Consider the following 22120-nt stretch of genomic DNA (forward strand, 5'->3'; position numbering starts at 1 on the left):
ATCTTCGGTAGATCCTTTGAGGAGCATCTCAACTGTCTAGATCTCGTACTTGGACAACTTAAAGACGCTTGATTGAAAATAATAGGCTTAAAATGTAGATTTTTTCAGGAAAAAATTCATTTCCGGGGACACATTTTATCAAGTATCAAATCAAGGCGTAGAAGTGGATCCGGAGAAAGTTGCAGCAGTCAATAAAATGAAAAGTCCACGAACAATAAAAGAGTTGAGGGCAATATTAGGACTAGTTGGTTTTTACAGAAGATTCATACAAGATTTTGGAAAAATAGCAGAGCCGCTTTATAAGCTATTAAACAAAAAAGAACGTTTTTCTTGGAGCAAAGAGTGTAAATCAGCAGTTGAACAACTAAAACAAGCATTACAGAAAGCACCAATATTGGGTTATCCGAATGACACGGATCCCTATACGTTAACCACCGACGCTTCTCTGTTTGGCATTGGCGCAATTATTTCCCAAAGACAACAATGTGGTGAAAGAGTTATTGCATCCGCAAGCAAAACGCTCAGCAAAAGTCAACGAAACTATTCTGCGACAAAACGAAAACTTTTTGCAATAGTTTATTTCACTCAACACTTCAGAAATTATCTTTTGGGACAAAAGTTATTAATTGTTACCGACCATGGGGCCCTCACGTGGTTATATAGTTTTAAGGAACCAGACGGATTATTGGCCAGATGGATAGATTAGCTCGAACAGTTTGATTTTGAAATCAAACACGAAGCGGGAAAAAATCCCTCACGCAGACTGTCTGTCAAGAGTTCCACAGACAGAAGAGCAAGTCAAAAACTGCGATCAAGTGAACCAATTAAATACGGAAGACAAAAACATCTGGTCAATTGGACTAAGGAAATCTGTTGAACAACTAGTTGAACATCAGAAAAATGCAGCCGACCTCATTATGCTAAGAAACTGGATTGAGAACGGGAGACACCCTCAAAAAAAACATGACAGGAGCCTCTAGAGCCGTGTGGAAACTTTGGACTGATTTCAGAAACTTACAATTTTAAAATGATCTAATCAAGAGACAGAAACGTATTGACGAATTTAACATTTTAACACAAATAGTCATTCAGAGATCACTTATAAAAGAAATTCTACCTTTCCTTCATGAACATTGCGGACACTTTGGTATGGCCAAGACATTTGATCGGGATCGAGAACGATTCTACTGGCCCGGGATGAAAAAAAATGTTAACGAGTGGGTAAGTTCTTGCGAAGAATGCTGTCAAAAGAAGTCTCCACACCAGAAACACATACACAGCCTGACAACGTGGAAACCAAGTCATCCGTTTTGGCAAGTCGCTTTGGACATTATGGGACATTTACCTGAGCCAAATGGAAACAAATGCATTCTCTTAATTGGAGATCAGTTTACAAAATGGTATGAAGCAATTCCTATGAGCAACCAAGAAGCTTCAACGGTAGCTAAGGCTTTTGTAAACGTATGGGTTCTAAGGTTTGGTTGTCTGGCAAATTTCCATCAAAAACAGCTTATCATCCTCAAGGAAACGCAATGATAGAGCGCACCAATCGCACAATCGAAGAGATCCTTGCAAAATATGTGGGTGAACATCACAACACCTGGAGCGACTATCTTCCGCTAGTAATTATGGCGTACAGATCATCATTTCACTCTGTTACCAATTACAGCCCCTTTTACCTCCTTTTTGGTCGATCATGCGCTCTACCGACCGATTGCATGTATCAAACAATACAAACCAAAATCTACCCAACCTTGAGTGATTACGTTGGTTACTTGAAAGACGAACTACAGACGTGCCATGAACTGGTTCGGGAAAGCATGGATGTGGAGCAAGAAAGACAAAAAACCTACTATGACCGTAGCAAATTTGGACCACAATATGAAGTAGGTGATTTAGTAATGGCGTTCAACCCCACAATGAAAACTGACCAGACAAAGAAATTTAAATCCTTTTACATTGGACCGCAAGTATTACGTGAAATAATCAACGATCTAAACTTTGTTATTGAGGATGTGAAAACGAAAAAACAACCAAAGGTCCACTACGGTCGACTCAAACGTTTTAACAGTAGAAGTGCTACCACTGATAAAAAAGAACCTCAGAAGGCAAAGAGTGAACCGAGAATATCCCAAAATGACCTTACGGAGGACAATGATTTTGTGGAAAATGAGGTAGTCACTCCTAAATTGAATGACACAGGAAGAAAAGAAAGGAATCCTGAAGAGAATAATAGTCAAATTAACCATAACACTGAAGCTCACAATGAGAGAGTCAAGGAGGAATTGTTTGAACACCAATGGGTGGGAGTACAAGAGAATCAGTAAATACTAACACCAACAACAAAAGCAGAAGCACAAAGATACCTGCGCCTAAAATAGCTACACAGCAGAAGCGGGATAGCTTGGTGACAACATCCGAAAGGAGTGAAGGCGAAGAATTTTCAAATAGAAGCACGGCTTCTACTTCGCAAAGTGTTACCGAACGACAATATCAAACAAGAAGTACGTCGTGAATAACAAGACCACGGAAACTCAAAGACTATTTTTTTTCAGGATTCAGATGAAAAATTTGATAATAATGTATTTTTTAAAAAAGTGATACGACAACATGCAGAGGCCATGGAACCCACATTGGAACACGCAGCTGAACTGGAAACTTCTTCAATTGGTTAGCATAGTAGGTTTTTCACAATCCTTGGAGATTGTGGGGTATGATTTTGAGAACATTCTGCAGACGCAAAACTTTGCCATGACGGAACGGACAAAATGCGAAAGGTCTCACATAAATGAGGAGCAGGTAAATAAAAGAGGACTCATCTACGCCAAGAGCAGCAGGAGTAAATTAAAATACTGCATGTACAGGGCTGCATATACGGTAACTGTGCTGAAAAACAAGGTTGGTATGACGACGCAACCTACTTAAACGAAAAATCACAAATAAATCCAACGTTTTACCCAATAAAAGAATCAGTCTGCCTAAACCTATGGCAGGGACACAAAGCGCGGTTACCGGGTCTTGGTTACTTTGAATTCAATGCTCCTAAAGAAGTCCTTAATGAGATGAATAATGACAGAACCGACGCAGTATTTGTTCAGAAGGTATCAAAATCATTCCTGAAAAGCGGAGATGAGAACGGAGTGAATTATTTCTACCCCGTGGAGTGGAGCAATCCAAAAGGTGAAACACAGAAAGGTAATATCATGATAAGTGCTGAAATTTTCATGGGAACTTCGTTCATTGAAACTAGAGAAGCAAATGAAAGAACATGGTTATTTTTTAAAGACCTTCTGAAACAGGAGCAGACCTTGTTATATCAAGGAGACACATTTGAAATAGATTCAGTACATTATTTTTTCGACCAAGAAAAAAAACCAAATATTTTAACGATAATTAAATTTTCAGACTCGATTACAGCAAAAATAGTCCGGGCTGGGAAAAAAAAGTAATTGACGAGCACATTGGACAGAAAAGGAAATTTAGTTGTTTAGTTGAAAAACAGGACAAAACAGATAGACAATTTTCAGCTTTTTGAAACAAACCACCGAAATTTGTTTTGCATAAAGGAAACCTTGACGGCCGCGGAACAAAATTTTTCACCAACAGATATATCTGAGACAGATCTCAGGGACATAAAACTCGACCAAATTTTTGTGTGGGATTTTCGAGGCATGTTTGAAAATCTGAAACAAATAGAGTTATTAAATGGTCACATGGAAGCACTGCACAGAGCTATGATTTTAACGACACCAATTAACGGAAACTCACATCAAATTTTCCTAAATCAACAAAAAGCTCTGGGTACACACGCAGAAAGAGCGGGAGGTATACTTTATGTCCATAGGTGCGCTAAAGTTATCGTATATGTTGTAGAAAACCAGTTTTGTACCGAGGAAGTACAAATTAGGGTGTCTTCTGACAACAGGTCAGGAATTAGATAATTGGACCCTTTTTCTATAGTATTCTATAGAAATTTCACACTAATTAATTGCAACCCCAAGTACCTGAACGCTCTTGAACTGCAGAATGGGTCATGGATAACATATGGCAGACGAATACAACTGATTGATAAGCCCAATGATATGCCTAATTACAGAGTTAACGTCAATTCGTCAACCTCCGCGATGGAAGCAAAGGAAGGGATTTTCAATGACAAAGACCCTGAACTCAGCAAGAGAGCCCAAAGATTAAGGCATTTGAGAAAAACGATTGAAGGAAGAGAAGTTGTCCTGAGACAAGGAGGATTATATGAGCATGAGTCTCTAGAGTTTTTCAACACGGACTGGAAGTACAATCACCAGTGGCATGAATTGCTGATTTTTGAATACCTGGGTAGTGAAGTGAAACAAGTCTGGCATGTGGGCAGGGAAATCACCATCAGTTTGATGACTATTTTTATTGGATTAAAAATCATATTTTGTTTGGTACGTGTGTTTTTTTCAATCGATATGCTACGCAGTGGCAACAATCTTGTGATTGCTCTGCAACTCATTAACCCAATGGGGGAACTAGGTTATTTTCATCATCTGAAACCACGTACTAAGGAACAAAAATTGACAAGAAAAAGAACAGTTGAACTGTGTGATGGTAATACAGACATTGTAGTTATAAAACCAAAAAAGGCTAAATCCGTATCAGATATGACAGAAATTGAGATCGACACATTAGATTAATTTAAATGTAGGATATATAGGAATGACAGAACCAAAAATTGGCGATTATTGCTACTATCTACCCGAGTTGTTCGAGGTCAGGTCGATAGTCAGGCATCAAGTGTATCGGATTGTTGGAGTAACCACAAATAAAAGATACGTGGTGCCATTGACGCAGCTGCAACCACCCAATATAGTGGATAGAGCCGCAATTAGTGTTATAGAGTTAAATGGGATGCATCAGAGAATCGAGGAACAGCAGAAGAAGATTGAAAACAGCGAAATGCTGGGAACTGTCGGGGCTCGGCTCGAAGAGGAGCTCCGGCAGTTAAAACTTGAAAGTCAAAGGTTAAGCGATCAATTGCTTGAGACTAAACGACTGCTGGAATACGCTGGGAATCAGTTGGAGTCCTGCAGGAGGCAGGTGGAAATAATGAAGAAAGAGTTGGCGGAGGTTACGGATGTAGCCGAAACAAAGACAAGAGTATGTATCGCTCTGGTGGATGAGCGGGAGTTTTTAGCTGGGGAGTTGTAGAATGCCCAGATAGATATCAGAAAACTAAGGACCAGGGTAAGAACAGAACAGACCTCAACGAGGGTCATCCAGAGGAGGCTGGAGGCGATCAACGCGCAGATACCTTTCAGTCGACCTCCGAACTTTTATGAGCTTCAATTCTTGCCACAGGGGGCCACAACCAGTACTATCCAGAAACATTTCAAAACGTTGGCAATGTTCTGTCATCTGGACAAGGGTGGTCGGGAGGACCTGTTGAAAATTATTTTTTAGGCAAAGAAAATTATGGAAGATGAGGAGGCCCGTAATATTTATGACAAGCACGGGATTGAAAAAGCAGAGGAATATATGAACTCGAAAATGGACCTTTGAAACTCTTGCTGGTGAGTGAGTGGAACACTCTCATTTTCTAAGAGTGAGGCAGTGTAGTAAACCATAAAACTTAGTGTATGACATGCTCATAAAATATATAGTGCACAATTCGAAATTTTCACAATAAATGGGAGAACAAAAAGAGATGGTTACTAAGAGTAAACCGGATTTTAGCAATATAAAGAAAGCATCATAAATAATGATGGGAATCATCACAGAATGTCATCTTGACGGGAGACGTCAAGGAGTTTTGTTCTTGACGGGATTCGTCAGGAAGGTACACCTGCTATCTGTTAGTTTAACTAACAGAGACCCGTGCTGTAGAAAATAACTTTGAGAAAATCCCAAAGAGATTAAAGAAAATGGGCAAAAATAACCTAAGATTAATCAATCATCGATAGGACCGAAACCAAAAACCATATTCAAAACTAAATCTCATATAATTGAGCTGCCTTTCTCTTATTAGCTTTAAACCTTGTAATCTTTTGAAACTTATTGTATTTTCGACCAATAAGTCTAACTCTATATTGAACAGCTTTAATATTTACAGCTTCATAAATATTTAAAGTCTTAGACTTAGAAGATTTTCATTAGTAACCCCGAGGTTTTAAAGTGCTTTAGAAAAATCCCCAACCCAACCCGTAACCGTACACAGTGCACGGATATTACACTCTCATCTGATATTTATTTTTGTGAATTGCTTTGCTTTTAATCTTATGAATCCAATGTTAGTTTAATGGACGTTGCATGATTGTGATTATGATTGAGGAGATGAAGTATTCTTGCAAACAGTTTTTATGTTTTGAAGTGTGTCCAGTTTTGAATAAGTGTTTCAATTCAGTTCCGACTTTTTCTTAGAGATTATGAGGTGTTCTCCGTCCATTTTGTTTAAAAGTTTTGTGACTGCCAGAATTTTTTCACAACCAGAGAATTTTTGCTGGTGCAGACAATTTTACCTAGAATTGATGAAGCAAACAGTTCTCTCGCAGTTTCCACTGCATCGTTCGTGCAATATTTTAATCCAGAATCCAGAGTCCATGTTACCTTTAAAGTATGTTTCTTCGTATGTATGTTCTTATACCTGCTGTGCCGCATTTCCTGTTATTAAAAAATACTGCACTTCTTGAGTCTAAAAAAGACTTGTCTTGGTGTTTTTGATTTCGATTTTTATGTTTTTGTAATTATCATTATCCGTGCCATCACTGTCTATGCGAAATATTTTTCATCGTCTAGTAGTTCACGTATAATGCAACTCTTCGCTCCAAGTGCTCATTTCTGTGTGTGTCGCTTAACTCCGTAGCATGTGCAGTAGCCTCAATGTTTGAGATCGCTTGTCTTTTCTTTAAACTAGTTCTGTACTCGGGTTTTGCACATGCGTGCAAAAAGATTTTGAAAAACAAACTTATTGCATGCTTGTGCGCTGCAATTTGTTTTGTGGTTGCTTTTCTGGTTCTTTCCGCAAGCCTTGCAGAGCTTGGGTCCTCATTTTGGACTAAGAGTCTATTTTTTCTAGGTTTTTCCCAATACCATGAACTTATCCTATGTTTTTTATGACGAAGGTGAACGAAAAACAAAAACTTTCTCTCGTTTCCTCCGGTTTCTTCTTTTTAGTGATATTTCCAGGGCGTCGTTCGGATTGTGAGTTTCTTTCAACCGTTCTGTTTCTACCTCTTCGTTTAACATGTTTGCGATAATTCTCTCAACAATAATCACCTTCAAGTGTGCCACCAATTAAAAAATTCGACAGTTTCCCGTAGACAGCAGCAGAAATGTTCCAGGTTTCTTCACCTTTTTGTTCTCGTGTTAGTCAGCAGTAGTGATTTTTAGATTGTCACAAACTTCAATTAACGAATAATCCCCTTCTGGACAAATAATCTTCTACCCTCTCTGCGAGGGCTTAGGTATGATAAAGACTTTGTTTTTAAGGCAGCTTCGTCTCAGGGGTTGGTCGTACGTTATGTAATTTGCCTCTATCTGTAATTTCGAGGCAGTAAACGATTCATTCTGTGTCTTTTAATTTTGTTGTTCTCTCGTTCCCGTTTTTACGTCTGAGTTTCTCCGTCTATCGTAGTTTCTTCTGCAGGTTAAGCCAGTAAGATAACTGTTGTTGGCTTGCCACCAATGATTTTATTGAATTCAATTCCTTCCTTAGCAATTCAGACTAAGATAAAGGTAGATATCCGCTTTACCCATGCGACGGTTGGTTACTGGGTTGCTTTTCCGAAAACGGCCCTATTGCCAACCATCCTTTTAGTTTTCAGCTGACTGATCCATGTGGTAAACTCCAGCTGCGATAACCAGTAAGGTTATACCGAAATGCTCTAATTTCATCTTCGCACTGCTGGCAGTGAATTAATATATATTGTTGTTTGTAGCTATCGGAAAAGAGCATGGCAAACAACTTGAATTCATGAAAAATGTTGCGACTAATGAATAATGTTTCAACGTGCATAGTGGGAGTTGAGTCAGGTCATTGATGGTTTTTTTTTTCTGTCGATTTATAAAGGCAATACAATTAGAGGTGTGAACAAATAGCTGAAGTTCAATAACTGTAAGACTTATCTATTGCATCAATACTATTATTATTACTATCATACACCGCAGACTCACCTAAAGTCTTACCATCGTTCTAACCAAAGTCAAATTTCGGTAGCTATAGTACAGATGAATTGTTTAACCTTGTTTGGTCTTTAACTAATTGCATTCGCTGATTTTTGTTTCTCGTTTGGCAAATCTGAGAACTTGATCACAAAAAAAACAGTTCGTCAGATTTTGCCAAAATAATAACAAACGCGTATGAAATAGAAAGATCAGGCCCACGAATATAGCTTGCAGAGAATTGTGTTTCAATCATACAGTGGTCTTACCAAACATTGAAAACCACGTAAAATATTACATTCACAACATAAATTTGTAGAGTAGTTGGGAGAAAAATATAACTGAATTTCACCAAAGCACTTGTTTTATCAGCAAAACAGAACAACTAATTATTGGGACTAACTGAATGACAAGTAATACAACGGCAATATTCAGTATAGCAGATGTACAATTTACAAAATCCAACATTTTATAAACGAAACATATTTTTCGGACAGGTTTATAACAGCCGAAAAGAATTCGACGGTTTAAAAAACTCTCTTTGTCATAAGAGAAGGCCGTTACATACCCCAACTAATTCACTCAGATGTTTTCCCCCGGTCGAGTTTTTGTGCAAATTGATGACATCAGTGGTCAAAAAATTATTTGATAGCCACCGAGTGCTCGCATCATTTAGTATGAGTGATACTGTGAGTACCATGGAAGTGATTCCGCGCTTTTAAAAACGACAAAAATCGACTATTCTTACGTCTTAAAAGAGACGAAAACCGACGCTTCTTATGTTTAAAATTAATGAAACCCGACGAAATCGAAGAAAAAAACATAATGGCTTCGATCGGTTCTGGCTAAGTAAAAGCGACAAAAACCGATCTTTTTTTATGTTTGAATCCGACGAAATTCTCAACCAGATTTTGGTATGATTATTGTTTTCAACAGTGAATATCTGCACGATTTGCGGTTTTTTAGCTTTGAAACTGTCATTTTCAGCACATTGACCGAGAAACTTATCTGCATGCCAATCACATTTTTTCCACTGCGCCATCTATCCTTCAATTCCACTATATAATTTAATTGCTGTCCATTCCACATTATTTCAAAATTTTTTTACTGTTTTCTGTGAGATCAGCGGTTTTTTGTCTTTGATTTTATGCACGATTCACAGTTTGTAGACTGTGACCTTTTTTATTTTATCAACTGAGGCGGTGAAAAAAATGCACGCCGTTACCAACCTAACACGAGATGGTGGGGAAAAATGACTCAAAAACCGCAAATCTTGCAAATACTCACCGCTAACAATTAACTTGAAAATTAATGTAAAATCAATATATAAATTAACTGCAGTTAAACTTATAAAAATGGAAATATTATCAATATGTAAATGCCAACTGGAGTTTGTTGCTACCGTTTCATACACTAAAAAACCCTCTTTTTTCGTAACAAACCTAAATAAAAATCGACAACATTAATATTTGCTTTGAATAACCAATTATTTTTTAAATCAAAAATAAAATTACGGTAGTTGTGGTTTAGACTGCGAAAAAAAAAACATTTTTTTGAGACTATGAAACGGCAGCAACGCATTACTTTCCATGCTATAATCCTCAACTCAATACAAAATGACTTTGGTCTCGAATTAGTCTAAGCCAAGTTACTATGTTTTGACTTTCAGCCATTTTATCGCTTTATAGGTATCAATAAATTCAGAGGTTATATTTAATTAACTCATAGCCTGGTCTTATCTACAATCGTAACGTTCAGGTATAACTTAAGGACCCTGCTTGTATTATTCTCAATAGGAATTTATAGTTCTTAAATATTTATGATAGTACAGAACTTAGATTTCCAAATTTATAATCTTATAATCTTATTTGTCCGATATTTAACCGTTTGATTCGAGTTATACCTAGCAAACAGATAAATATACTCAATTATTTGCTCTTAAATCAAGTTAACAAATAAGATAATGAAAAATTAGTTTAAAATTTTGCAAGTTATTATTATTAAAAAAACTTCTCTTGCCAAAGACTTCAATATTTGATTTAATAAACTTTTTTATTTTTTATTTGTTCATATTCTTTTTCATATTATTTTCAGTTCATGTATTTTAATATTATAAGTTCATATTTATCTTCTCAAAGAATGGGAAAGATTAAAAATTCTTCTAAAGTTATCTTGTTTTATAATTTCATTTGAACTATCTTTCATGTTCTTTGTCATAATTCATCTCTGTTTTCTTCAGATATTGAAATGGTTCGATAAAGAAAAGGTGCCAATATTTCCTCTATTGTTCTTTAATCATAAGCGGAAACAACATTTGATTAGTGTCTCCATAATTTTTTTATTCAAACATATGACCTGCAAAATTTTAATCAACAAATTTATGGTTGGTAACTTCGACGGAAAATAATAGACATGTTCCGTTGCCCTTCGAGTACCTGTTTTTCGAATTTATTTTCTTTCTTTCTTGTATAAATGTGGTCGACTAAGTTATTAAGTCCTGCAAACAAATATTCTGATTATATTTTATTTAAGATTGCGTTTTACCATTAACATTATTTCGATTAAAAAAACGTACTTTAGGCTCATATCAAATGGTGGGCGTTCTTAAAACAAGAAAAGTACATTAGTCAACGAGAACAAACTGCAAAGATCTCCGTTTTGAAAAGTTTTACAAGACACTTTACTGTACAATTAACTTGAAAAATTGCAAATTTTGCAAACAGAGCTTTTTATATTGCGCGATGAGGAAAATAGCACTATCGAAAAAGTTAAAGTTTTTATTGAAAAACGTGAGAAACGTGAAGAGTAATTTATAATTATTGAATAAAATTTTACATAACATGCTGAAAACATTAACTTGTTCAAATGTTTTTATCCTGCAGTAGTAATTCTGTTTTGTTTTCCAGCATTTAGACAGAGAAGGATTCTTTCCCTATTCTGAAAAACGCTGAACTATTTAGCAATGTCTGTGATTAATAAAAAAATCCTTCTCTAGAACTCAGTTTCCAAAGGCTGGCTGTACATATTCACAAGCACCAGCATGTTTTTTCTGTCATAGTTCTTGAAGCAAATCTCAAATAAGCTTTTTGAGAAATTTCCGCTAGGCCAAAGATGAGTCAAACCCTGACAACTAAAAACTGTACTAGTAAAAGACCTCAAATGTATACCGCAAACAGTTTTGAGGAGGAGAAAAGAAAGGTAGATGCTGCTGCGAAAGTAAAGATGATAACCAGAACTTAATAATCGATAACATCTGCAGGTAGAATTTCAAAAACCTATTGCTGTAAAAATCCTTCTTGGCTGAGGTTGTAAAAATATTTGAATAACTTTTTATACTTCAATTATTATTGAAGAAAGAAACTGAAAAACAAAAAGACAAATATTGTCAAAACAGTTCTCTTATGATTTTGTGAGACATAAACTTAGACAAATTTTTATAAATTATTTTATCATTAAACATTTTGATAAGGTGTTTTTTGGCGGGTAAAGGCTAATAAATTTCTAATTGCTTCAATTCTCTGACCATATCATATGACAAAAACTGCAATGAGTTGTCTAAGACTGCTCTACGGGACGAAAAATCTGATAAGACATTTTTTTAGCATTGAACAAAAATCGGATTCTAATTAGATCTCTTGGAAGGTCTCTTATTGAAAATAACTTGTCTGTGTTGGCGGATATGTTTTTTTCCGGTTTTCGAAAATTGTTTTATGGCTTTGATAAATATAAATAAGCATAAAACTTTCCAATTTTTGTAATAAACAATTCATCCATATTTCTTTGTACTTTCAACTGAACTGAATGGTTATTTAACTTCTTTTTATTCGGTCCCATAATGGAGCTGTTGTCTACACTGAACAAATTTGCACGCTTCAATAGAGAGACATAATTTTTTCCATTATTTCGTGCAAAACGTTTTGAATTTATGATTTATACTTTCTCAAATAACGGATTTCGCATTTATCGATACGTTAATTGTGAAATAATAAGTTAACTTGTTAAAGAATTTCCGATATCGTGCTTCTGAATACATACTGATTTTTTGGCAACAATCTTGCAAGATCTTACAACGTTATTTTTGATGTCGACTCGGGGACAGAAAGTCAGCAGAAAAAATGGAGCTAAATTATTATTATTTACAACAGCCTAAAGACCGGAATCACAAACTTTTTTTCAAATTATTAATCACGTTTCTAATTTGTTCGAGATAGTCAACAAAGATTCTTTGAATATTTGTTGGATTAATTGTGAACTGTATTATTAGTTAATGAAAGGATAACCATTATATTTTTCTTTTAAATTAAAGATGAATTTTGTTTAATTTCGCTGAAAAATTCCTTCATTATCCGTTCATTCGCAAATATTAATTCAACCTCGACATTATATTCATTCGTAATTTTTCCACGCAGTGAAAATATTTGTTTATTTGTTAATACACATTTGTGGAAAAAGTCGCAGACTGTGCAAAACTCGAATTTTTGTTGAGACTCTTGTAAAATTCTGGATGACTTTCCACTGGTTTTAGCTTTTCCAGTAACATTGCTATTAAAGTGCTGGAGCTCCATTAATATTTCAAAGCAGTTCCAAATTCAGTTCAAAATTTTTTGGTTATGTATCATATATATTTTACATACTATTTATTATTTTGTGCACGAAATATTTGTAAACATTTTTTGCGGTCCTTAATAATAGCAGAAAATTTCCATTTACAATAAAGTTTTCCAAAAGTTACAATTTACCAAAAAATTGTAGAAATGTTGCTCATGTCGAACAAAATTGATATATTTATACAAACGAAGGCAACTACACTTCCTATTTAGGTATTTTTTTTCGACAACAAAATAATTATCAATTATGCAAGCAAGCAAGAATTCAAGTAAAAGTAAAGAAGCGAAAATGAAACAGAGCAAACAACTTCAGTGAACAATATAAAACCATACAGCAACTTGAAAGTCAAAAATCATCACATTTAACATATTGTTCATTCCCTCAACAAAGTAAAACAAGTAGTTTCGGTAATGTGCGTCCGACAAAATGTTCAACCCGAGCTCATCTACATTTATAACTTAATTGTCAACTTCTTTAAAGAAGAGATGTTCAATGAGTTTTAAAAAAAATGTTACACAACCAAACTAATAAATGAATTAACAGCTGTCATACCGCATTAGAGCGGTAACGGAATCTGCCTTTAAATAGACTACGAGAAGAAAATAAACATCAAAAAAGCAAAAACAAAAAAGAATTTTCACGGCACAACACAATATCTAATTTTAAAAACACCTAGTAACAAAGTCAAAATCAAATCAGATAAAAACTTAACTACAAAAAATTACTAATTTCTTAACTACAAAGCAGACGGTACTTTTTCATGATAAGATCAGTTAACAAGTCGACATAAAGAAAAAATATTGAGATGAAGTTCAAAAGTTCCATCAACATTTATAAACCAAACAATTTCAAAATTCTAAAAAACTATTGGCTTTATCAAAAATGTTTTCAATAAATTTCGCTAAAAAAGTTTTGGAAACGAACAGGAAATGTTTTTGCTAGTTCAAAGCCATAGATTTGCATTTAAAATGCAGAAAAACCAAAAAGGTACAAACAAAGTCAAAAAAAAAGTATTGACGCCCTTAAAATCATTAGCTTATTTCTAAAGGCTAACTTTTTTTCAAAGGTTGGTCATCTTAATTCGAATAAGTTTAATCTTAGGGACTAAATGTTAGTTTACTTGCGCCACATTAGAAACTCATGGGGATCTTTTATTAACGCGAATAGGATAAAAGAAGAGAAAAAGGAACACAAATATTGACAACAAAACAGATTTTTACGATTTTCTATATTGTCCAGCAAACAGATAATCTTTTATGGCATAATATCATTAAACATAATAATGGTTGAAATTAGAAAGTGGATGAGGCCTCTCAATTGTGACAATAAGTTACAAGTTGAAAACAAAAACGGAACAGTTTAAAAGTAGTATCATAAGCTTTAAAAATTTTAGATATAAAGTGACAACAGTAAATAAATCAATTTAATCCTCAATTGGAATCAATGATTTGTCTCAGCATTCGGAAAAATTTTCAACAAAATAAAGAGCAGGCAAGAAAACAGGCAACAAAACACCAAACTGAAAAAAAATAATGGAGTGAAAAGTGTCGGAGCCATTAAAAAATTTTCAATGAAAACATTTTAGTTCAATTAAATTTTTAAACAGTAATGAGATTCTTACGATGGTAACAATGTAACGTCAAAGCAAATCATCGTGTATGAACAACTAAAAAACACAAACAAATTATCAAGAAAACCAACAGTACCAAAAAGCTAATATTCGAAAGCTTTCAACGGAAATCATTAAATACTCTTAATTACGCGGGAAACCAAGGGTATCTGTTGTTCATTGTTCTTCAAACATTCATCACAACAATTTTTACTACTATCAAAACGACTAGTACAGGCACAAACTTAAAAAGGCAGTAGAAAAGTGCAAGAAGAAAGTGTAGAATCAAATAAAACCATGAGTTTTTCTCTGAAAACTTCGTCTGTGATCAATTTAACGTTTTCCCAATGACAAAGAGAACTGTCGAAATAGAATAATCTGATGATATTTCACAGGGAACCAACTTTTTGACAAAAAATCTTTAAAAAATTAAGCAAAGTCGTGATCATGGAAGCGTTAAAACCTTAGTTAGAAGAACGAAACGCTTACCAGATAACATATGGCATCACAAGCAGGAATAGGGTTTCTGTCATGAGTGGGACTGGCCTCCAATGTCACAAAATATTTAGAAAGTTGAACTTCGATTAATGTTGGAAACACCTTTTTTTCCAAAGAATTACCTTTAATTTAACAGTAGTTAGCTGTAAACTCACATCAATGGCTAGGTTCACATAATGCGTCATAGGATGCCTATAGAATTAATAGTAAAGAAAAATTCGGCCATAGGACTTCAAAAAGTTTTTAAACTTTCAAAAAGAAAACTGAAAATCAAAGTTTCATTTAAAATTGCATGAACTCAGACTGAAGCCCTGAAAAACATGAGCGCTTACTCGGAAACGAACTTTGTTCATTACAAATTAGTTGTCTGTAAGGAGAATTGTTTTTTCGTAAAACTCTGGTATGAAATGTGACTAGTCTTCAAATTACGTGGAATAACAAAATGTATAAACTAAAAAAAACTTCTACTAAGGAATTTGATTTTTTTAATAATTAACTTCAGTGAGAACAAAAGTAGCCAATTCTTTGTCTTTCGTCTATTAGGATCACAAAAGTGTTTAATTTTGTATTGTAAAATATAATTTTGAACTAACACTTTGGTAGTAAATTTCTTAAATTTTAGAAAATTTACGCTAAAATTGAACTACATCGTGCCAATTATCTCGTGTTAACAGAAAAGGTTAAACCGTGCCTGTACATTTTAGTGGCAACCTAACTTCTAATTCGATATGGAATTTCTTCATTCGTTCTTCACGCCTCTCCTTTGCTGAAGATGTTTCAGAAATAATCTCTACATCTCGACCGCTTGCTGTAGCTCCATTAAGCACTGTTTGAGCAACTTGACTGACTGTTAGATAATAGTTGTTACTCTTGTAGGCGTTCACTGCTTGGGCTTTGTTCCTTTGCTCCGTTTTCATTGCCTGTTGCGTTTCCTTGCTCATCTATGCTGGCCAATGGTAGTCCAAACATGTTTTGCCCTCCCTTGCTTCTTTCAGCCGTACTTGATCAAAGTTTGATGGGTAATTGACAAGCTTATTTCGACGCTGCATTCGCTGGGACATTTTTTCTTTATAAGATGAACTGTCTGTTGTTAGAGCAAATTTAGTTTGTTGGGCCGTTGTGAATTTTCAATTTTTTGTAGCCAAGCCTCCCTTTAGTGATAGCTTCTTCCACTAAACCTTGAAATTTCTTGTCATATTTGTGATCTGTTGATTGGAGCTGTTATCTGCTGATTATGTTTGAGTTGCTTAGATGCTGTTCGCTTTTGCTTTGCTTAATCCAGTCAAGCAGTTTGTATTCCACTCTCCGGGTTGGCCGAACAAATGTAACGGCTGCTCTTCTTCCCAGTTCACATAAGTGGCTTCAAATCTGTCCAATTATAATGCCTTTGCAGTTAACTTTCGAGAGATGCTTTATCAGTTATAGTGTCCATTATTGTTTCATTTTTTGATACTGCAATTTTCTCGATAACTAATTTCACAGCCTTGCGGTTCACCAAATTGTTTCGCTCTGAAGAACAAAATAATTTAAATTGAAAGTATCAAAATGAACTTGAGTTTTATGTTAATAACTCAACTTATATTTCAAAATAGCAAAATGTCTTATATCGACCTGTACATATTTCAACTAGCTATCTGTTGAGCAAATAACTTTTTTTCCTTGACGTGTACTTTATTTTGGAGACTTTTTCTTGACAATCAAAGTTAACAAATGTAACATTTTTACACTTTGTGTTTTCCATTAGACTTAATCACCCTGTAACACAACTAATCAAACAATTTCGGCGGTTTTAAACTGATGGAAACTTTTGAGAAACTGATTTTTGATTTTGCACGAAGGTTAGCTCACTTAGGAACTTTGTTCATCAGGGAGAAAGTCCGAGAAAATCAAAGTTAGTTTTCTTTTCACAAGTATAAGTTGAGTTAAACTGCATAATCACTCATATGTTCTGCAGAAACAAGACATGGTTACAAAAAATTTACCCCTTCAAAAATTGAGCTTCAATACGTACGTGACGTATGTTTTTGTTACCAAAATTGCAAATTTTAACTGATTTTTGGTAATTTTTCAAGGTCCTTCTATGCCGATAGTCACTTAACTTTACATGTCAAAGTTGAAACTCTGATTGGTTGTAGATAAAAAATCGACAGAATGTGAACATTTTTCTATAACGTCAATTTTTCAGCGCCAATTTGATGTCATGGGAAGCTTGTTACCCATGTAGAAGGTTTGCCGATGCATTGTAGTTGAGTCCTAATATTTTTTGCTGATTTTCAGATAGTTCGAGCTTGAGTTTTCCTATATGTATAATTTGCACGTACTAAAAATAGTTAATGAATAAAAATGACAACAAAAGTGAACAAATCAACTCACTGCTAAATTCGACCTTCAATTTATTTGTTTAACGTAAAGCGTTGCCTCAACATGTATTAAACGTAGCTTTTTGGCCAGATAATAGGATCGGTTTTGCCTCTTACACAGAATACCAACAACGAAATCATTTTGCTCAGTGAAGTGCTTCAATTGCAGTCACCTGAAAGATTATCTTTTTGTTCCCACCCGTTCAGTGGAGGGAGGAACTATATAATCAAATAGTTTTATGTTTGGTCACTTATGGCCAATCCATATATTGATTGTAGAGGGTTATGAGTGGAATCATTAGAAAGGCCTAGAGTACAGAAGAAAAACATTTGACTTTCTGTTTCTATACCCGATTATTGATGTTCAATATTTTGTTAACATTCGACTGGTTTTCTTGACTGATTGACTGTTTTTAATCACATTTTTTCTATTTTGCTACAAAGTTGTATTTAATTTTGAATGAAGTATAGGAAAAATCCAACAACAGTTAGTTCTAGTTTAAAAGAATTAGAAGCAATGCTGATCCAAAAATTTTGTTACAACTTTGACCTGGTTTTCCTAAATTCTCTTTTTCCCCTTAAAAATGGCAACAAATGTGCATCTTTAGCCCACTTTGTAAAATTTATATGTGAATAAAGACTAAAACATGCTGCCACAGCCTATTACTCTGTGATATCTCGAAATAATACTGTTTTAGGCCAGACTCCTGCGAGAGTGTTCTGAAAGTAGAGATCTGCCAGTTTTCTGCAATTCAAAAGAAATTTTTGAGCTTCTCCACTTCTTAGTTTTTTTTCAAATTTTGTAGCTTAGTCTCACTAGAAACATGCGTAGGTTCTCTATTGAAAAAAAAAATAATCATATTTGCAGAATTATGATTTTGTTAAGTTTTTTGTCTTTGACACTACGAGTTTTAGAATATTTTTTTGATTTCTAGGCGTTTGCAAATATTCCAGTCTCAATTTTATTTGATTCATTGGTGCTGAATAAAGCTCAATTGGAAATATCCAACATTTTTAGAGAATAGATTATGGTTTCAACGGCTTGGACAACTTTTTCTCGTAAAATTTATTTGACTTTTGTTTTTAATATTTATTTAATGAAGTTATTGAACGCAGAAAAAAATTGTTTTACCATCTCAGTTAACTGCTGGTGGATTTCTTGGCTTTAAATTAAATTGTTTTGAAGAAAAAATTGAACATCTTTTGTATCCTTGTTTTTCGTGTTTTCGTTTTTTTTTCTGACTCGTGTGAAAAATTACAGTTAAAAAACACAATTTAATGCACAGTTAATTACTTTTGTTTTTATCAGTTCGAATTTAGTTAATTCCAAAAAAATTAATATTGTTCTCTAACTTTGCAATTTTTTGTTTTTTTTTTCTACTTGTTATCCAGTCTCATCAAAAACGGTCTGCAATCCGATCATTGCTGTTAAAATAACGCTAAATTGAGATTATCGTTTGTTTTAGTGGACAGATGATGTTTTCAACATCTTCGACAACTTTTTCTTGTAAAATTTAGTTTAGTTTTTGTTTTGTTTCTCGGTACTTGTCGTCCGTGCTTTGTAAACTTAGCATATTCTGAAAGATGACAGGTTTCAAAGACAACACCCTTTTATTTAGACAATCGTGAAACTTTTCAATGATTTTATTTGATAGCTCACGTTTTTCAGGACTTTGCAACTGTTTGTTAAAAATGCGTTTTTCTTTCAAACTTCGCGTGACGTTTCTTGTTCCTTTATTACCTAGTTTCGTTCTAGAGACGCCGCCTATGACATCAATCAGGTTGCAAGAATTGTAATTGGAAATCCAAAGAGCTTTTATTGAATAGCTTGTAATTTTACCGGCCTTGACTTTCTTTTCTCACGAAAATTAAATAGTTTTTTTTCTTTGTTCGTTGTTCGTTTTTGTAGTCTTACGGCAAACTTGGGATAGAAAAGCTGCAATGGTTTTTGTGAAAGTATAAAAAACCTAACGTTTCAATTATTAACAAATGGTTTTGGTTAACTTGATATTAATTGTTTTCAAAAAAATAATTGTACTTTGTAGCTTTGCCCCTTTTAGTTCAATTTTTGTTCATGTCATACCTATTCTAATCATCAAATTTAACATATTGTTCTTTCCCGCAACAAAGTAAAACAAATAGTCTCGGGAATGTGCGTCCGACAAAATGTTCGACCAGAGCTCATCTACATTTATAACTTAATTGTCAACTTCTTTAAAGAAGAGATGTTCAATGAGTTTTGAAAAAACGTTACACAACTAAACTAATAAATGAACTAAAAATGTCATACCGCATTAGAACGGTAACGGGATCTGCCTTTAATTAGACTACGAGAAGAAAATAAAAATCAAAAAAGCAAAAACAAAAAAAAATTTTGCGGCACAACACAATATCTAATTTTAAAAACACCTAGTAACAAAGTCAAAATAAAATCAGATAAAAACTTAACTACAAAAAGTCACTAATTTCTTAACTACAAAGCAGACGGTACTTTTTCATGATGAGATCAGTTAACAAGTTGACAAAAAGAAAAAATACTGAGGTGAAGTTCGAAAGTTCCATCAACATTTATAAACCAAACAATTTCAAAAAACTATTGGCTTTATCAAAAATATTTTCAATAAATTTCGCTAAAAAAGTTTGGGAAACGAACAGGAAAAGTTTTTGCTAGTTCAAAGCCATAGATTTGCATTAAAAATGCAAAAAAAAACCAAAAAAGTACAAACAAAGTCAAAAAAAAGTATTGACGCCCTTAAAATCATTAGCTTATTTCTGAATGCTAACTTTTTTTGAATGACTGGTCATCTTAATTCGAATAAGTTTAATGTTAAGGACTAAATGTTAGTTTATTTGCGCCACATTAGAAACTCATGGGGATCTTTTATTAACGCGAATAGGATGAATGAAGAGAAACAGGAACACAAATATTGACAACAAAACAGTTTTTTCTGAAATTCTTTTTTGTCCAGCAAACAGATAGTCTTTTATGGCATAATATCATTAGACATAATAATGGTTGAAATTAGAAAGTGGATGAGGCCTCTCAATTGTGACAATAAGTTACAAGTTGACAACAAAAACGGAACAGTTTAAAAATAGTATCATAAGCTTTAAAAATTTTAGATATAAACTGACAACATTAAATAAATCAATTTAATCCTCAATTGGAATCAATGATTTGTCTCAGCATTCGGAAAAATTTTCAACAAAATAAAGAGCAGGCAAGAAAACAGGCAACAAAACACCAAATTGAAAAAAATAATGGAGTGAAAAGTGTCGAAGCCATTAAAAAAATTTTCAATGTCATGAGTGGGACTGGCCTCCAAGGTCAGAAAATATTTAGAAAGTTGAACATCGATTAATGTTTTGAAACACCTTTTTTTTCCAAAGAATTAATTTTAATTAAACAGTAGTTAGCTGTAAACTCACATCACTGGCTAGGTTCACATAATGCGTCATAGGATGCCTATAGAATTAATAGTAAAAAAAAATAGGCCATAGGATTTCAAAAAATTTTTAAATTTGAAAGAAAACTGAAAATCAAAGTTTCATTAAAAATTTCAGAAACTCAGACTGAAGCCCTGAAAAACATGAGCGCTTACTCGGAAACGAACTTTGTTCATTACAAATTATTTGTCTGTGAGGGAAAATTGTTTTTTTCGTAGAACTTTGGTATGAAATGTGACTAGTCTCCAAATTACGTGGAATAACAAAATGTATAAACTAAAAAAAATTTTCTATTAAGGAATTTGATTTTTTTTAATAATTAACTCCAATGAGAACAAAAGTAGCCAATTCTTTGTCTTTCGTCTATTATGATCACAAAGGTGTTTAATTTTGTATTGTAGAATATAACTTTGAACTAACACTTTGGTAATAAATTTCTTAAATTTTAGAAAATTTACGCTAAATTTGAACTACATCGTGCCAATTATCTTGTGTTAACCGAAAAGGTTAAACCTCAATAACTCATCAATAATCTCTGTTCGAACCGTGCCTGTACATTCTAGTGGCAACCTAACTTCTAATTCGATATGGAATTTCTTCATTCGTTCTTCACGCCTCTCCTTTGCTGAAGATGTTTCAGAAATAATCTCCACATCTCGACCGCTTGCTGTTGCTCCATTGAGCACTGTTTGAGCAACTTGACTGACTGTTAGATAATAGTTGTTACTCTTGTAGTCGTTCACTGCTTGGGCTTTGATCCTTTGCTCCGTATTCATTGCCTGTTGCGTTTCCTTGCTCATCTATGCTGGCCAATGGTAGTCCAAACATGTTTTGCCCTCCCTTGCTTCTTTCAGCCGTACTTGATCAAAGTTTGATGGGTAATTGACAAGCTTATTTCGACGCTGCATTCGCTGGGACATTTTTTCTTTATAAGATGAACTGTCTGTTGTTAGAGCAAATTTAGTTTGTTGGGCCGTTGTGAATTTTCAATTTTTTGTAGCCAAGCCTCCCTTTAGTGATAGCTTCTTCCACTAAACCTTGAAATTTCTTGTCATATTTGTGATCTGTTGATTGGAGCTGTTTTCTGCTGATTATTTCGAATTGCTTAGATTGTGTTCGCTTTGGCTTAGCTTAATCCAGTCAAGCAGTTTGTATTCCACTGTCCGGGTTGGCGGAACAAATGTAACGGCTGCTCTTCTTCCCAGTTCACTGCAAATTTTTCCAAATATTATACCTTTGCAGTTAACTTCGAGAAATGCTTTATCAGTTATAGTGTCGATTACTGTTTCATGTTTTGATACTGCAATTTTCTCGATAGCTAATTTTTCAGCTTTGCTGTTCACCAAAATGCTTCGGTTTGAATAATAAAATAATTTAAATTAAAGGTATCAAAATGAACTTGAGTTTTATGTTAAAAACTCAACTTATATTTCAAAATAGCAAAATGTCTTATATCGACCTC

General features: G+C 34.1%; 2 protein-coding genes across 3 annotated transcripts in view; both read left to right on the forward strand.

Annotated features, from left to right (window-relative positions):
* The window catches only part of LOC142354270 (uncharacterized), a 576654-nt gene that overhangs the window by 415296 nt on the left and 139238 nt on the right, over window positions 1-22120 (forward strand). The gene's annotated exons all lie outside the window — the stretch shown is intronic.
* Window positions 12553-22120, forward strand: part of LOC142354249 (uncharacterized) — a 67720-nt gene continuing 58152 nt past the window's right edge. The window contains exon 1 of the mRNA XM_075406508.1: window positions 12553-12628. The gene's annotated coding sequence lies outside the window, so the exon portion shown is untranslated. The remainder of the gene's footprint in view (window positions 12629-22120) is intronic.

The sequence above is a fragment of the Convolutriloba macropyga genome, chromosome 15 (assembly GCF_964194025.1).
Source record: "Convolutriloba macropyga chromosome 15, txConMacr16.3, whole genome shotgun sequence".
In the NCBI taxonomy this organism is placed as follows: Eukaryota; Metazoa; Xenacoelomorpha; order Acoela; family Convolutidae; genus Convolutriloba; species Convolutriloba macropyga.